Here is an 18,990-nt window from a genome sequence, read left to right on the forward strand (position 1 = left end):
AAAGGAGAAAAGTTTGAATCGGGTTATCTTAGTGAGAGTTATGTTGTTATTGAACAACTTGACAAGGGGAAAAAAAAACAAGCTGCCTCTTGGAAGAGGTTTACAGCTTCAGCTTTCTGTGATTGTCTCTGTTGGTGTAACGAGTAACCTGGTGGCTTGCTGCTGTGTCTGTTATTTTGAATGTCTTTTTTTAATGTTCAACTTGCATTGTGGAGACGGATGCCTTTTGTGATCTCCTTTTTCATAAGTCTCCATTTGACTGCTGATTTTACCTGATAAGAGATCTACATATTATATCTATGTAATTACAAATCAAACTAAATCATAAACATATATGTTATCCATTTAAGGAGTCTACACCTGTATGCTACCTTTAGTTTTATTTTGATACAAATGTTTTTATTTTCAAGACAGATATTTTGAAAGCTATAGATTTACTTACCATCTATCTGTCACATGTTTTCTGAAACTACTAACAAACTGTTTAACATGACAACAATTAATTGTTGATAGGCAAGGAGGTTCATCAAAAGGCTGTGTGGAAATCCAAGATGGTGGACACAGCAAACAAGTCAGACAGTTTTTTGCCATCATATCAATGCAAATGTAATTTGACACGTTCACACTATAAATGAAAGAAGAGCACATTGACAAACAGTGAAGAGTATGAAGTAGGCTCATTACATGCACAACGATCACACTGGTTGCGTGATATAAATGTCCTCCCCTCTTTCTTCTCGCTTTGTGAATTTTCTGGACTATCATCAGTTCATACAGAAATGTGACAGGGGACTGCGAAGACAGGAAAAACCCTGGGTACAGTCAATGAAAAATTCTGCCACTTGCATCATTTGTCCATCTCACTCACAACTGTTAATGCTCTTTACCATCTCAAAATTGAAATATTAAAGCTGTATTTTTTTTAAATCATGAATACATTAAGTACAAAAATCAGCAGATTTTCGACTAACAAACAACACAAGTTGACACCCTTACTGCCGTCAACCACACATCAAATCCACCCCTCATTATGTCACAGTCAAGAGATTAGACCCCCTCAACAGCTCTTGAATCCAATCACTAATCAGTGTGAGAACACACTCACATTTACAACAAGTGTAGCTGCTTCTGTGTTTCAGCATGATTTCATTTTGCACCCTACAAAAAGACATCTGGGATCAACCGTGTGCTCTTGAATGGATCTGTATTGCCGGTGGTAAATGTGCTCTGTGCCAAGTATGCTAGAATGACCTTACAATAAAGAGAAAAAAACATAATTCATAAGTCTGTTCACTTTGAAATTCTGTGGAGAAATCTGCTGATTATTGGCCATCCTGCAGAGAAATGTTCAAGTAATTACTATCTCATTGTTGTGGGATGTTTAGTTTCCATGACCTGCAGGTGAAAGAGTACCAGAATGCAGACTTTTGCAGAAGCTGCAAAAATGAGATAATTCTGCAGATCTTTTTTAAAAACTTGCCTTAATGACTTTACGCTCACATACTTAATCATTCCTTATCAGACACCCCAAGGTAATTAAACCCACCTAGAGTATGTTAATGAAGTGGGTGCTCTGTTGTAGAAAGAAAAAAGGATGGAAAAGAGGGATGTAAAAGATAAAAAGATACAAGGATTTTTGTTATGTCATATGCTGCTTAAACCAGGTCTTTCACGTTTGGGGAGGGGTGTTGCCATCCACACTGCAGCAGTAATTCAATAATTTCATTTATTCCTCCATGATCATATCATGTCTGTCACGGTTATTTAACACACCGCTCTCCCAACCTGTCTGCCTCAGATGATTTTTATATATGTAGTTCTTTTCAGGCTATAGGGGATGAGCTCCTATACCAGTATTTGATGATACAGTAGATCATCCCTCACACATGCAGGCATCCCAAGAGACGGTGCACCACAGTGAGGCTGTGGTGTCAAAAATAGTTCCAGTGGTTTTCCTTCTGAAATCTACTCAGCTGTGTTATTGCTCATATCTGCAGAGCCTTAAACTAAACAAAAAAAAGGATATTCAAGCCAGTTCATTTTGTCCTCGAGCTTCCTTTCCTTGTCAAAGTCTCTTTCAGTTTACTATGTGCTGGTTAATAGCAAAGACATATATCTGAGGCAGCATCCAGAGCTGCAGGGGGTTCATTTCATTTCTTCAACTGGCTAATTGGGAATGTAGAAAGTTGAAATGTGGGCTCAGCAAGAGATCAAATCCCTCCAGGAGATGTCATTATTACAGCCTTGGTTAGTGCAGGAGTCAGGGGGCTTTGCACTTGAAGAGATAAAAACCTTGCTCCCTTCTGAGGCCTTTGAAATAAAGACATGGTTTTGTGAGAGCTTAAACAGATGTAAGGGGGTTGACGGGCTTTCAATTAAAAGAAAAACTACTGTGGTCTTAGTTGTTGAGGGGTACAGGCTCTGCTTCTTATCTCGTTGGCTGTAAATGAAAAGGCACCCATCCATGTTGTCGTATTGCTGACAATCGTACAGTAATGTAAAGGCTATCTTTTAATACACAACTTTCAAAGTGTATTCTTTTAATCCAAAGATGTAAAGAAAAGGTAAATAGCGTCTTAAAACAGCAAGGTGTTGCCCAATTTCACTCTGTGGCCATTTTCCTCCAATTTTATCTTTAAAGTTATTGTAGGCATGCAGATTTATGTTTGGGTGTTCACTTTCCTGAGAAGTTTATTTTTAGCTTTTTGATGACCAGTGAAGCTCCTGCTGAGCTGTGGATTAGCAGCTGAAAGAGGAAAAGCAAATAATACATGATGAACTCTAATACAAGAGTCATTGAATGCCTGCTTCAAACTGACACGAGAATCTGTTCTGCTTTGAACTCTACTGAACAGAGGTGCCTTTGCCATTGTATCAGTAAGTTAAATGTTGAATCACTCACGCCACAGCTTCTTCTGTGAGTGACTGCTCAGTCCACTCCACACCCACAGGCAGGCACCCACCCATACATCTTTGGGCCGGTCCGGACCTGTAATAATTTCATTAAAAGAGTTTTTTTTTTTTTTTTTTTCATTTTGAATGATCATTTTGAGTCACATGGCATATAGCATACTTTCTGATGTTTCAGTTAAAACGCTAGTGCCTGTAGACCTGTGGCTGCTTTCCTGCACGTCATCCCCCACCCTCTCTCTCCCAATATCTTACTCTACACTGTCCTAACTTCATGGAGGCAAAAGAACCCCCCACCCCCCAAAAATAATACAATAAAATAAAAATAAAAAACAATAAAAAAACGTAATGTAAAAAAGTGCTTCTACACTTGCAAAAACATCTTGTAGTGGTTATTCTTGTTTGCTATGAAGCGATTGTGGTGAATCATTGGCAATCTCAATCAGTGATAAATGGTTGTCATGCAAATATATTTCATTGTAATTTAAAGCAAATGCTTCTCAAAAGACACAAAGGGATTTTTTTTTTGCAAGGGAACTAGTTTTGGATGGATACATGTGTGATGCTCGAGGGTGTAGACACAGCTGGAGAATTACTTGTGGGACTCAAATAACCCTAAATATCGAAGAAACACATCCCTGTGTGGAACAGCATGGCTGACTGATGTGTTTTTAATTGTGTTTGAGACATCAATGAAGCAGGAAAGCAGATAAATACAATTAAACAGGCGTTGGAAACACAGTCAGTGCTTGTCATTGGGATTGATTTATTGTTTGTTTTGCTCTTTAAATTGATGAAAATACAGAATTTTGTACATTTACGCATCCTATGCAAAAGCCTAATGTGCACCTCCTCAAAGATGAAACGATACATTTGAACGACACGCCCTGTGACTGGCTACAGGTATATTGTGTTTACGTTAGTGTGAGAAGCAAAAACTGTAAATATGTCTGCTGAAATGCACAAATTTGGAAGTGCATTTCCTTATCCATGATGTCTCTGAGTAGCTGAACAGGCGCGAAAAGTTCTGTTTTCCCCCTCAACTGTTACAGCGACCGTACATTCAATCTTTAATCAAGACGAACCCAATGGGAAAGTGCAAAAAAAAACTGCAGTTGCTAAATGTCCACCTGAGGCTAGCTCTAAGAGAAGTCACAAACCCACCCCGTTCAAAATGTCCATTTGTACAGCAGAAAATAACATGTTAACAGCCTGGTAGAAAAAAAAGAAGAAGATTTTGGTCTGATTAGTTACCGTCTTAAAACCCCCCTCCACTCCAGCCCCCCTCTTAGCCTGATACTTGGTTGACTTAAGCTACTGGAGCTACCATTTCCAGCATGACTGCCATTCACCCTGCATTAACAGATGTCACTCATGCTTCTTCTGTTAATATTTACAGTCTATGGTTTGCAGGCAGGGTACTGTAGAGCAAGGCAGAAACACTAACACCCAATATGTAGAGCTCACGACGGCGAAGGTGCAGAAGTATAAATCAGACTTAAATATACAACCCATTCTTCCTACAGTATATGTTTTATAACCAGGATTATCTGTTAGACACCCATGAAATCCCTACTGGTTCACAATATAAACTCCAATATCCTTGAGTATAAATCACATTAAATGCTATTAGGCACAAAATAGGGTCAAGAAGAAGCTGTTCTTAAACAAACCAAAAGGCAATAAATAACAATTAAAGACTGACAACATTCTGATGACCTTCAGCTTTGTACTGAAGCTGCACCATCTTCATTATCTTGCACAATATCAATTGAAACAGTGGAATCTAAGACCTTCCTCATAAATCACCCGAAAGTTTCCCACCGTAACCATCACATGCACCATTGTCTGCTCAGGTACAATGGGGGGGGGGGGGGGGGAATCCCCTTGATAAATCACCATAAGGTTCCATCTGCAGCTTCTGGATGGAGCTAATTAGATGTGTGACAGCTTAGCGACTGATGCAGGTCATGGAGACATATGGGCATTTCTGGTCCGTTTCTATGTTCGGCAGCCATGCGTCTCTGACATCATGTGGAGCACTGGAAGTGGGACCAGCCACCCAGTTACAGCTGGCACAGGGACCAGTAGATGGGTTAAGGAGGGAGAAAAAGAGATCAAGACAGCTTGGATTGATGGGGGATGGGTGGTAGGAGAGATGCAGGTGAACTCGCTCCCAGCAGGAAGCGGTTCCCACTGGTGACCTTGTTTCATTATCCCCAGTAAAAATGTCTGATTAATTGGCAACCAATGACCTGAACACGAATACAGGCCAGTAGAAGCCCACATATCACCAGTTAACACTAATGGGAATTCATTGGGAAAAAATGGATATGCTCATATATTAAAAAATAAGCCTTTAGAGAACTTGGAGAGAACTCCTTTATGACTGAACCTAGTTACCAAAGTTTGCCAAAACAAAATGCAAAAACTTTCTTTTCTCAAACATTCTATACAGATACTTATTGAGAGGATAATAAACAGCAAACAGCAGAGTGTGCATTATTTCAAGGAAAGACAGTAATTATAATTCTAAACATCAAAAGCTCCGTTCTTAGTAAAATGCAGGATCATGACTTCTTTAGGCTGAGCTGCAACAAAGGCTGTTTTTTGTGTTTGGTTTTTTTTTTTCTTGTTTTTTTTTGGCTTCATGGCCAAATTTTGCAGTGCAGCAAGGCAGTTGCGCAATCAAGCTGATTCTGGGTGCTCGTAAGATGCAAGCTTCATGGGATCACAGTGAGACAGCCCTCTTTGATCTCCCATCCTGGATAATATAGGTCATCTCTGCAGGGAGAAACAACAAAGACCAAATGAGGCAGAAAATACGGTTCAACCCACGTCTGGAGCAAGAAGCAAATAGTCCCTGCAGTGCTGCTGCACGGACCACAACAAAAAGCCTTAAAGACCCTTTTTTGGGGGGTCTTGATCTATGTCATTTTCAACAAACCCGTCCGTCAGCTTGTGTGCTGACGGGAGGAAAAGGAATTTTTCCAATGTGAAGTATTGCGTCTGTCATTTCCTATTCTGCTGTCTGTATGTGGAGCCTGTTCAGGCTGGGTATCCATGGCAACCGTTTTATAATGCCTCCTGAAACACCTAAGAAGAGGTTCCTTTTTATCTGGGCTGGAGGGCTGGGACAGAGACAGCAGAGAATCAAATTAGATGGCAAAAGTGACAGCTATACATAGACTACTCTGTATAATTGTCTTATTTTTACTTCTTTTGTAACATGTTTTATAAAATCACACTTAAAAGGAGTGCCTTGCATAGGGAAATAGGGAAGGAAATAGAAATCTCCCTGAGAGACCATAGGCAGAAAAAAAGATAACATAAGATCATCAACCTTATGTCCTCAAAAAAGCTCTTGTGCATGTAGTTTTTATGATTCCGCTCTTGTAAAAGGTTATTTTTATACAGTTGGTGTTTAAAATGCAGAGAAATATGTCATCTTCGCTTGTGATTCAGTGAGATATCCTGGCTCTGACATTCACTTCACAAAAGCATGTTCAGCGGGTACGAGAGAATGAGTCCAGTCATGTGGAATACAGCAGGCCTGAGCATGATGGGAGGGGGGCACACAGCCAGCTGGGTCTTCTGCAGGGGTGAGCCTGATCCTGAGCCAATGCCAAGAGCTGACAGGACCAATCAGGGAAGAGCCCAACCCTCACCCATGCATCGGAATCAGCCCGTAAGAGGAGCCCGGGTCGAGGGCATCTGCAGGGGTTCATCACCATGGATACCCCAGCAGTCACACAACATTACCTGAGCAGGTAATCCAAGTGGAAGGAATGCGGTGTCCTCGCTTTGGCTGCACGAGGCTTCCATGACCTTCACTGACGTCAGCGCTTCTCAGAACAGTCACAAGCTGCAGAGTGAGGAAGCAAAAATATTAAAATCTTTTGGATGCTAGGTGGCTAAAACATCCAATGAATAATGAAAGAATGACAAATTAATATACTACTTTAAGAGAGCAAGAAGAATGGGTTTGAAAATGGAATAAAAATAAGAACAAAGAATGTTAACAATATGTAGGCTGTAAAGAAGTCGTTTTTAATTGCTGCACAATCCTAAAAGCGAGTTTGAGGCAAATGTGACCAGTTTGTCTTTCTCACAGCTCCTCTCCTATGTCTATTTTCAGTTGTGTGACACATATGGTGCTATCTCAACTTTGTGTCAGGTGATTCTGGAGACAAGGTGGCTTATTGGTAGAAGCCCAAAAACCAAACTCCCAGAAGTATTCTTTCTGACTTTGAGTATGCTCTTTAATCACTTTAAAAGGCTCCACTGAGTCATTAAAGTGGGTGACACACAAGCGTCAGTGATGAGAGATAGATGCGACTGCTGGGATGAAGGACTTCTTTGTATATTCTCCGCTTTGGAGAGTCAAATATGCTTTTAATTAGGCAACATGGATTCTCTCCAAAACTGATTTGCTCAGTCATCCAATGGTGCAGTCTTCTTCACTGCATATGTTTAGCAAATGAATCACTATCTCTGTCACAGCATTCCCTGTCGTGTAACAACCGCTTGACCATTTGTTTCCAATCAAACGGGTTTAATCTCTGTGGTCAACCTGACACAACCACTTTTGATCTTTGAGGTCATTCATCTTTTCATATGCTAATTATTTTAATCAACGTTTCCAGATGAATTCAAGCCTTGGCAGGGCACAGACTCATTTGTGTTATCGAGCATATTAACCTTTACGGCTGGAAGGACAACTGAAAATCTTAACTGTCCGACTGTATTCAGAAGACAGGCTATTTTTTTTTCTTCTGCAAACTGAAATTAATTGAGTCAGGATACATTTGTGGTGTTTTGTTTGAGGAAAATTCTGCTTTAACTTGAACTCATTCCACATTTTGATTCTTTACCACACAGCATGAATGAGCAAAACAATGAGATAAATCGTCTACAAAACAAACCATTCTGACCTCAGTTCAATACACTGTCAGTACAAAGGAGATCATATATTTATTGATTGTGCTATTCTCTGGTCGCTGAGGTTCAAAGAGAGGTCAAAGCTCTCATGAGACACAACCCGTCCTGTCAGTGATCGTCCTGTGTTCAGATGTCACATAAAAAGGAAATAGTGTTGAGAAAGAGACACAAAGAAATGCAATAAAATCTGATCTAAGAGCGAAAAGGTAGCCGGGATAACCCTGGGAAATGTTATTTCAGTGGCAACATGTGGAAAGCAGAGGTGTGTAAGTATTCACTCAAAGTTGATATGGCCCAACATTTAGGCAAAGCGTACCCTTGTTCAACATCCAGCAGAAAGCCTTTTGTTAGAGGATTGGAATTATTTGAGGTTTTGTTTCTGGCCAAATGATTACGATAAGGCATTTACTCACCCTCTTTTATGCAGGGGATGACAGACTGCTTTATACAGAAGCCTTTAAAGGACATTTTTAATTGACTCTATTCCCCGCATAATGATGAGTAACTTTGTTTTTTTTGGAACACCAGAAAAAAAAACTTAAACTTATTGATATCACAGGAAACAGAGTTCAAAAAATGTATGGAAATATGTCCTCTTATAAGGCGTCCATACTTTAGCTGCTAAATGCTTAGCAGTGTTGTGTCTGCTGCTTGGGGCTCAGCTTGTATCATACCAGATACTATGCAGAAAAGAACTGCCAGCTGTATAAAAATATTACTGCCAGTGAGAGCAGTAAGAGTCAACCAAAATAGTTTTAGGGGGGCGTCAAACATAAACAGTGAGCTGAAAGAGGCTAAAAATGTTTCACAGAGCTCAGGTAAAATGTGCTATTGGGTGATAGACCTCTGTGGGCTCACCATTATGACCAACCCATTTAACATGTACTTTGTTTTTGCCTACAATGTTTAAAATACAAACTAATAATGACAGAAGCAACTGAAATGCCATCTGGTAAAACCGTACAGCAGCCTAAACGATACACATCAAATCTTTGACAAACTTGGCTGGTTGAACAACACTGCATGAAGATCAGTGTGAGATGACGTAAGACGTTTGATCATTTATTTCATATGCAGGTCAGATACTTTTACTGTAGAACAAGACAATATGAAGATTTATTGACGAGCAAACTTTTTTAATTAATTCTGTGGCCGTTGCAGAGATCTGAGGACGAGTGTAATGTGATCCTTTCCTGTTCCGACTCTGGCAGCTGCTCACAGACTTTTCTTTCAGGTACAGTAAATCAATATGGAGGACATTGCAGGATGCTACTTTAGGCAACTGGTAATTTCAAAGTTTGACAAGAGGCGTGAAGCCGTTAAGATGATCTATATTTGCCATGCCAGCAGCGTGGCTCAAGAGATAACAAACCCAGTCTCTCAATCAGTGCAATACTTTGATTCTAACTGAAATATAAGTGCCTCTATTGGACGGATTGCCTTAAAATTTGGTACAGCCATTTGTTTTCTCGTGAATGTACAGTCCACTAAATGACCCTGACTTTTCTTACAATGTTGGGGTTATCAAAAAACGTCACAATTTTTCAATCAGCAGTAATCCCTTGCATTTTCCTCTTAAGTCCCTTGGTCAAACATTCAATTTAGAATCAGAAATATTTTATTTAGCCCAGGGTGAGGGGGATTTGGTTGCTTTTATACACAGTTTATTATAAGAAATATGTTATAAATATATAGATAACTTGGTAACTTGGTAATCACCACACCTGCTAAACATGTTAACAATGTGTTATGTTAGCTCCATGTATTTCTGTTAGTACAGTACAGTACAGTACAGTTTTTTTTTCTATTTAGGCGATGTTACTGTTTCATGTAAGGTCAGACTTAAGAGTAGTAGCTCAATGTCTGACCTTGTTGCTAATCTTTGTTTTCATTTTACCTGAAAACTGAGCCAGAAGAACATATTTTGTTAGTGTACAGGTCATTATAACAGCTCTTGCTGCCAAAAAGCCTCCTAACATTATGAATGCGGCCAGCAGAACATGTTGTGTAAAACTACTCACACATATCGTTCACTCCAGCATTATCACCTTCTGCTGCTCAGGAGAGCGTGAGTGGGAGGCAGAAAAACGGAGCGAGTCAGTGAAAGGAAAATAGAACAACAAAGCGGTGGTGTACACTGGCCTCAGACCAAACTGTCCGGTGAGAGAGCCAACTCATCACTTTCCTCTGAAACACACTTAAAGCACTGGAGTGTGGCAGGACACTGACTGACAGGTCCTTTGTTTTAACTACATTATTGACAAAGGGAGTTGCATACTGTATGCGCATTGACTTTGCTTTATGTTAATGTCTCTAATGTGCATCGTCAACTCAGCGCCTTTCTAATTTCTAATCTTGTAAGTTTAAAAATCGATGAACAAGACATGACCTACAGACCTCACTTAAAGCATTTAGTATTGATGTTACCAAAATGACATGTATGAATTGATAATGCAAAAATAGACCTAAAGGAACACTCCTACATGTAGCATGGAACCCACAGAGGATTCAAATATAAAACTTCCCTCTGCTTTATCCATCTTCAAAGCAAGTTTACTGTTTGGATCCTCTGCAGTCAGTTGATTTAATCTAAGTCATCTGTACACTATGGGCTATACAGATGAACAGCACAGACAGTGTTGCTAAACAATGTCATTCCTTTTAAGGATGGAGGCCAAAGTTAGTAAAATTATGATCCCCGAAGCCAGACATAAAAATCCTGTTATATAATAATTTAACATTTCCCGATGCGTAACTGGGTTTTGTTTGCTAAAATGTTTTTAGATCAACTTCAAAACATGAACACAACCTGTTTTTTTCTCATCCTAACCTACATGTTAAATGTTGTTTTTTCTCAACATGATAGTATATTGTCTTTGTTGGGCATCCAGCATTGCGTTGTTTTCTTGGTTTGTAATCTTTGAGTTCATGCAGTTTCTGAGAGCCTGAACACTCTGAAACTTTAAAATGGGTTTAAATTAGTTTCTGAAGTATCATTGTTCCTGCGACATTGTCATGACAGCACTGAAGGTATCATGGGGAAGCTCAGATACAGAATAAACCCAAACAGCTCGAGCAGATCAAGGCATGGCGACAGAAGGTTTCACAGGGATCTATTTTGAACTTAAAACGCAAGCAGTATTCTTACCTTGAAATGTATGCAACATGTTAATTCCCTTCATGTCTTATCTGGATGATGCTTAAACAGGATGCTGCTGAAGTGAAGTGACAGTCACGTTACTAAATCCATTAATGCTGTTCTACTTTCTGTCATCAACTTAGTTTTAAAAGCTTTGCACATTGAAATATTGCACAACTGTTTGCAGGGCCTTGCGTCATTATATTTTAGTCATTACAATGAACCTTTGTGAGATGACAGGATGGATCAGTCAGTTTACTCCAATGGAAATTCATCCACCAGGAATACAATTTCTATTAGCATGTCTTGTCCAGGTGATCAATGCCGTCGAACATAGCGTCGTTTACTTGTTCTTAGCCCAAAGAGAGGATTATTTCTGCTGCTGCTGCTGCAGTTTATCAACCAATAACTGCATTGCTGGAAGGATTTAAACGGTTCCTTTCTTATGGATCAGTTCCTGAAGGCAATTCCCAACACAGGGAAGATAAATGTAATACCAGATGTTGCTTTCTAACATCTGGAAGAAATCCTTCAATACGGAATGACGAATGACAGACCTGCAAAGCCTTACATGATGAGAAAAGATTGCTGACACATGCATATGGGAGAAGGATGTGAAGGATTTAGCCCTGCAGGTTATAATTACAGATGGAGGAGGATGGCGATCAGATAGAAGGCAGGGATACATGGAGCAGCTTGCCTCACTATGATAGGAACTGTCCCAAAAGGTTTAAAAACATGTTTGTGCTGCGTAAAGGATATTGGATGTTCTCTAAAGGGCCAAGAATATGCTGAGGTATAGCTTTTTCTTGCAGTTTTTGACTGTGAATAAACAGTGTGAGTTGAGGCAACCCTGGCATGGAAGATAATTTGACCATCAAAGGTAGAAACCATCTGAAATTTGAGAGTGAACAACAAAATATTGCAGGAAAAATGTAACCCTTGGCTGAGATGAGGTGTGAAAATTTGACACAAACCACAGGAGCTTTGATTATTTGATTGGATCTAACCCTCTACTGTTCATTTAATCAGAATCTACCTCAAACGTGTGTGCCAGTTAATACTGCATTACTGCTGTCTGAATATATAATATATATATATATATATATATATGAATGGACGATTAGTTATGCATTAAAACTACTGACGTAAAAAGGAGGAGGGCAAGAGGCATAACGCCAACTATGTTCCTCGACTTATAAAAAAAAAAATAAAGTGCTGAGCCAATAAGAATATAAACAGGTCACTTTTAGTAGAGTTCATCACTCGAAACAAAAGTCAGAATTGCACAGTGAAATAAAGTACATACGGTACAAACCACAATATACTGTTTTAGCCTCTTACATACATAAGAGAGTAACTGCTGAAAATGTTTCCAACACAGACAGACCAAAGGGACACAGCCGAGGTCAGATAGAAACTGAAACACAATAATAGCATTGGCATTATTGGTACCAACAGCATAACCAACACAACTATCTCTCCCCCCACCCCTGAGATGTAAGTGGTTTTGAAATGTAGTGGTCTTTGAAAGTAATTCTGCTGGACCAGGTTGTCTGGATTTGTTGCATAATTACTCTCAGCTCACTGTGATAAAGAGCTCGAACGGCACAACACAACAACCTTCATCTCAAGGTGCACAGTTACGTAATGCACCTACAGTGAAGACTTGAAGTGTTTTCTGCTCTGAAAAAGAGTTTCTTTTCTCCTTCACTGATTTTCACCTTTTTGGGTAAAACATTAATGCTGAAAGGCAACTGCAAAGTCGGGAACACATTTTTTGTTTGTTTTATTTCTCAGATGATCATCATTTAAGATGATCATCTGAGATACCTCAGCTCAAAACAATGGAGGGTATTAGAGTTTCTTTCGTGGTGCTCAAAACTTAAAAAAATGAAATCAAAAATAGGTATAAAAAATTAAACAGCTACATTTTTCCAAAAGCAAAGTTATTCAGGATAATCCACAAAACACACTGCCAACTGTTTCCACTGGGGAAATGACTCCTCAAACTGAAAGCTCAAACTCAAATCTTCCAATAAAAACTCTTTTATGTTGTGTACTGACTCTTTGAGTTGAATAAGTTCAATTATTTACTCCATTTTAAAGTGCCTTCCATGATTATACACAGATTGGATTTTGTCTTGTGTATAATTGCTGAAAATACATTATATGGTTTCACATGTAGCTGTTGAGCCCACACCAGGTTACCTTGTCGGGCATGTCTCTGTAACATCCATGATCTCTATGTATTTCCTAATTAGCCCACTCTGAGCACACCACACATCGAAACGCAGCATCGCTCGACATCTCTATATAGATACACGATCCTGACATCTACCTTCTCCCCCTTTGGCTGCCTTTGTCTGCTCACCATGTTGCGAGTGCTGAACACAGGCAAGCTGGGCTCGATACAACACGTCGGAAGATAAAGGAACTGACTCCCTGCCATGCCAGATCTATCCAGAATGCTATTAGGCTGCCATGGCAACAGATGAAGACATGCAGGCCTCACTGGATGGGGGCATCGCTGGTTCACTCGTCTTCTCTTAGAAAACTGACTGGCAGTAAACCTCCACAGGGCTGCTATGGCAACAGACTGATCATATGCAGAGAGGGGCTGTTGGCTGCCACAGCAACATGGGGGCCAAGTTGTCAGTTTTGCTCCACCCTCCCTCTGAGTTGCAGGAAATTAGATTGATTTTGATGAGGACTTGACCTCGGGCTGATTCCCAATATCAGTTTGCATTATAATGATTTTCAATATGATTGAGATTGATGTTCTGACATTATTGTGTGTCTCTGTGTGTGTGTTCATATATTGTTCCTTGTTGCTCCAACAAACTACAAAGAGAAAGTGATGTAATATCTCAGCCATGCTCCAAACTAGGCTATCCACTTGTGAGTTGACACTAAGCTTGCGACTTCTAAAATATGTAGTCTCATTCTACTGAAATATGTATGCCACGTCTGTGCCCAGGAAACTGCTTCTCCAGCCTTCCCACATCCAGCCTCCAACCAAGAGCACCACAGCAGCAGAAGCAGCAGCAGCAGACTCGAAGGGCTGACAATGCAATCACATCAAACTGTCAGGGGGATTGGAACAATGTCAGGAGAGTAGAGACATCTTACTCTCTCCCCCTCTCTTGTCTTTCTCCTCCATCTGCATGAAAATGGAGAAAATATGAGATATGGATTTGCTTCAGATGTGAGAGCTCGACAGGGGCGCTTTTTGTATGTCGAGCTGGTCTGCTTGATCGATTGATCGCTCGCTTCCCCTTTGAAAAACGCTCGATGGCAGGGCTGCAACCAAAAGCAAATACGCTGAAGTATTAGACGTCAGCTTAAAACAGCTGCTGCAGCACTGTCCGAAGAATGATGAGGAGGATGAGGATCAAAAGATTTTGAATGTTTAAAAAAAATGCAAAAAACTCAAGACATGGTGTATATTCATAAAGTTTTTAAACGTCTTGTTATTTTGTAGTTGGTGCAAGAAAATATGTTAACACACAAGTATATAAAGGACATGACAGGGTAATACAGGGGCATAGTGACAAAACAGACACAAAGAGGACACCAGCAGCAACTACAACTGAGGAGAAGACACATTTGAATAAAGGGAGTGCATCTTTCCTTTGCAGGCCAGTCCAATCTGAATCTAGATACATGGACCAAGATCCAGTTCAGAGATGTTACATTAAAGAGCACATTTTATAACCCTGTTCCACGTTTTCAAATAGTCCCCTGTGCTCTAAATTAAACATCTGGACTGGTCAAATAAAACATGAGTCAAGCACCAGAGGAGGTTTGTGTCTCTCACAGTCTGTTTTTGGTGTGTGTCTCTTTAAATGTAATGAGCTCCCCCTGCGTTTCCCCGGTAGACATCACTCCTTCACTACCGAGACTAAAAATGGCAGACATGCGTAAAAGTTTTGCTCTAGACTGGAGTCCATGGGTGGATATACCTGGGAAGGGGAGGAGATTTCTTTTTAACCAGAATCCCACTGTGATGTCACAAGGAGAGAAAATCTGAAATGGAACATGTGCTGTAAGCGTTATGTAGACCCTACACAAACAACTGGATGGGTTTAATTCCCATTTTGTGGGTCGATAAACACTCAGGTCACCCGAATATATGTTCAAAAACACTGTAAAAGTGGACTTTTCACAATGTCTTCTTTAAAATTAAGAACAATATGGTGTGATCTGGTTTGGTCATGACACAATCTAATTCAGTGTAAATTCATGCAAAGGGACATTTTAAATCACATTTTTTTTCCTTCATGGAACTGAGAGAAAAACTAACATGAAAACACAAGCAATCAAAAAAATGAAACGAAAACCAAAAAATAACATTGTCCCCTTTCATCATTGATTGTAACTTATGAACAACACTTTGATGTTCTTTAATCTGCTTTACATTTCTCTTTTGCACTCAGGGGAATGTTGACAGCTTGGTTTATCATTAGATGCCATGAAAAACAAATGCCGTCTCAGAAGGTGAGATTTCTCTTGCTGCACTTTGCTGCACTTCATCCCTTTTCTACAAATCAGACAGATTGACAGACAACTGAGATAAAGTAGACCCAGACTTTATGATATAAAGCATTTAGTTGCCCACCTCATTGGATATTTGAGTTGAGGCTGTAAATTGCCTTTGCAGTTTCAGACATTTTCTGTTCACACTCCTCGAAACTCCAAAATGACTGTACTGCAGGTAAACAGTCAACATCAGTCTCGCCAAAATTAAAGAAGCAGTCATCAGTTTGAAATCAGGACTGGTCATATTACACTCCTACTGATCCAGGGATACACAGACTGTACTGTACTGGAGCTCAGGAATCTGAATAAGGGAATCTTTGTACCCTTACTTTGTCATTTTTTGACCATGTCATTGTTAATTGAAATTCTTTAAATGAGATCATACTGACACGTGGTCATGGTGTTGTCTTAAGTATAAATATGCCGAATTGAATGCTGCACAAGCTGATGCAAAGATGATGCTGTGTGGTTGTAAAAGAACAAGGGAGGGATGGGGGAGCGGGTGAGGTGGAGTGGGAGGGGGGGAGAGAGAGAGAGGGGGGGGGGTGATGGGGAGATGAAGACAGGGATTGAGAAAGAGAGAGAGAGAAAACAAGAGAATAATCCACTCCCCAGAGATGAACACAGCCTGTTGTGCTCCAGTTGCTTCAACCGGCCTCTGACCCGTGTGTGGCTCCACAGTTGCCTTGTGTTGCAGTCGTGTGTGTCTTAAAGTGCACGTGTGTGTCTTAAAGTGCACGTGTGTGTCTTAAAGTGCACCTGTGTGTGTGTGTGTGTGTTTACATGAGTCTGCAGTGATGTATGTGAGAACACTGGAGGGTTGTTGGGCCTTCACTCCTGCGAGCATCCACATTATGAGAAAACACGCTGCTTAATCTTTCATCCGCTATTTCAGGGTGATTAATTATTCAGTGGTTTATTCATTACACGGTTGCATCATCGCAGAGGAGACAGAATGTGAGAAAATATCTTGTTCATGAATTTAATATGCATAATCAGGAGGGAGAAAAGACTCATGTAATTCTGTATCTTTCTTTTTGCACTCTAGATACATTTAGACGTGTTGAATAACAGACATTACAACACCTTTATCGTCAGGTCATTTCAAACAATAAGCTCACCTCTGGAGTCTTATATCTTCCTGGGCTCTTAATAAATATTGACTTTGAGTGAAGATACTGTAAATACCATTATCTTGTAAGTGTAGCTTTAAGGTAAACTGTGTCTTTAACTGTGTGGAGGATGCTCTCTATGACAGTAGCTGCTGATTCTAAGCGGCTGAGGTCTCAAGCTTTGCCTGCTTCACACTGCCATCTCATGGACGAGTGAGGTGACAAACTACAGCGCTTGTAATGTCTGCATCAGCACCCTTTGCTCTTCTAAACTGCAGCTTATGAATCATTCACACAGACATGTGATGCCTACCATATTGGAAAATGTGTAACTTGACTCTCGTGACTCTTGCAAATTGATGTCTGAGATCAAGGTGAGACTCACTGTCCACTGCAAGGGACAATCTGGGAAGACAGTTCAGTTCAAGAGTCGTTCTTTTTCACTTTTAATATGCAACATTTGAGTATCTGAGTTGTTGTTTCCTGACCTCATGGCTGTTCTTGAAGCGTCATTTGTGTCAAAATGTTTTCCCTTTAAGTCTCTTTTGTTGCTTTGAGATGCTTTAGTTGTTTTAAGTCTGTCTTTAGGTGATCTGTTCCTCATTGTTTTTCTGTCGCTTCCCTTAAAAGTCTGAATGAGGTGGATTAAAATCTCTTGCACTTGTTTCAAGGCTCTCGTTGCATTTTTTTGAGGTTATTTAGTTTTTCATCAGGGTCATTTTGCTTCTCTCTTTTGTTTTTTTTTTGGGGTCTTCTATGTCTCTTTGTGCTCATTATGTCTCTCTGTGATCTGTTTAAGGTCTCTTTGTTTGAGTCCATCTGGGTGTTTTAATTCTCGTTGATTATTGCATCTCTTAGCAGTTGTATTGTTTTGACCTTTTCAGTAATCTGTATCTGTTCTTTAAATCTATATGTTGTTGTTGTTTGTGCCTCTGTCCTCTTTTTGACACGTTTTGTGCTTGTTCAAGTCTCTTTGACGCTATCATGCCTCTTGGTTGTGTTTTTGAATCTCCTCGTGGTGATTTTGAGTTTCTCTCTTGGGCTAGTTTATAGGTATCGTGTGTACATTTGTGGTTGCATCTCAAACCATTATACTGCCTCTTGGGTCTCTTGGGTTATTTAAAGCCTTTTATTTGCCTCTTTAGGATTATATTGAATCCGTTTGTGTTGCTGATCTGCTTCTGCATACTGTAGGTTTAACGCCACAAAATATGTAAGTTGGTCTGCTAGCTAGAGAGTTGCCAGGTCACCTCCTGATGCTGCTCAGAGTACCCTTGAGCAAGGCACAGAACTTCCAACCGCTCTGTTGTGCTCTCTACATAGAAGTGTGTGGCAGCCCCACTCTGACATCGCTCCACTGATGCAGGTCCACAGGTCCTGTTTGTGCATGTGTGTGATTCAGGCCTGTGTGTGTAAGAGGGAGGGCGGAGTTTAAACCAGAATTTCCCCTTGGGGATTAACTAAAACATCTATTCATATCAACATTGAAGCTTTTATTAAGAAAACACATTTGATTGACATTTCCTCCATTGATGCTTTTATCCAAAATGAATGAAAGAACTCCAAGGCAAATCATCCAATGTATTCTACTGTCATTTGCTTGTAATCTTTCCTTCATTCCTAGACTAAGAAGGCTGCAAATACAGAAGAAGTTCATTTATCTATGACTTTGCAGCTGTGTGTGATTTGTGTGTGCATGAGTTGTGTGTGCATGAGTTGTGTATGTGCCGCTGGACTTCAGCTCAGGAAACATCTGGTGTGAACTCTCCCTCAGCACCTCAACTCACATCAAGTTTCAGCACCAGAAGCAGCTCCCAGTCTCCTCCATCACTCTCCTGTCGTCTCTCCAACTCATCTGCTCCTCCGGTCTCCACATGTGAGCAGGGAAATAATTCACCAGCAGCCCTGCAGTGAAAGATGAAACCATCCCTGGTGCCACAGTGCCTGTAGCTCCGACCAGCTGGAACTTTCTGCGCTGGGAAAAGATGAGACCTTCAGCTTCCATGAACAAGCGCCAAATACTCCATCCTCCTGTCCGACAGAGACTCTTCAAGGCTCTGCAGCAGCCTGCGGGGACAAACAGCTGCATTGAGAGCCAACGAATGCACAATTTCACATTATTCAAGAGCTGGATGCTGTCTTTGAACCTACTATTTAAGTCAGCCAGTGCTTGATGAGTAGCTTATTAGCAATTCTAAGGCTTTTTTTTTGGACTAATAAGGGTAGAATTGCCAAGAGATTCAATGTTTTTGTATAATATATGCGGAAATTCAAACACTGTTTTCAATGATCTCTCAAGTGTAGCGTAAAAATAAAACTGAAAAGAATCTCTTCACTGATATCTTG

The sequence above is a fragment of the Symphodus melops genome (genome assembly GCF_947650265.1).
Source record: "Symphodus melops genome assembly, chromosome: 7".
Classification (NCBI taxonomy): Eukaryota; Metazoa; Chordata; class Actinopteri; order Labriformes; family Labridae; genus Symphodus; species Symphodus melops.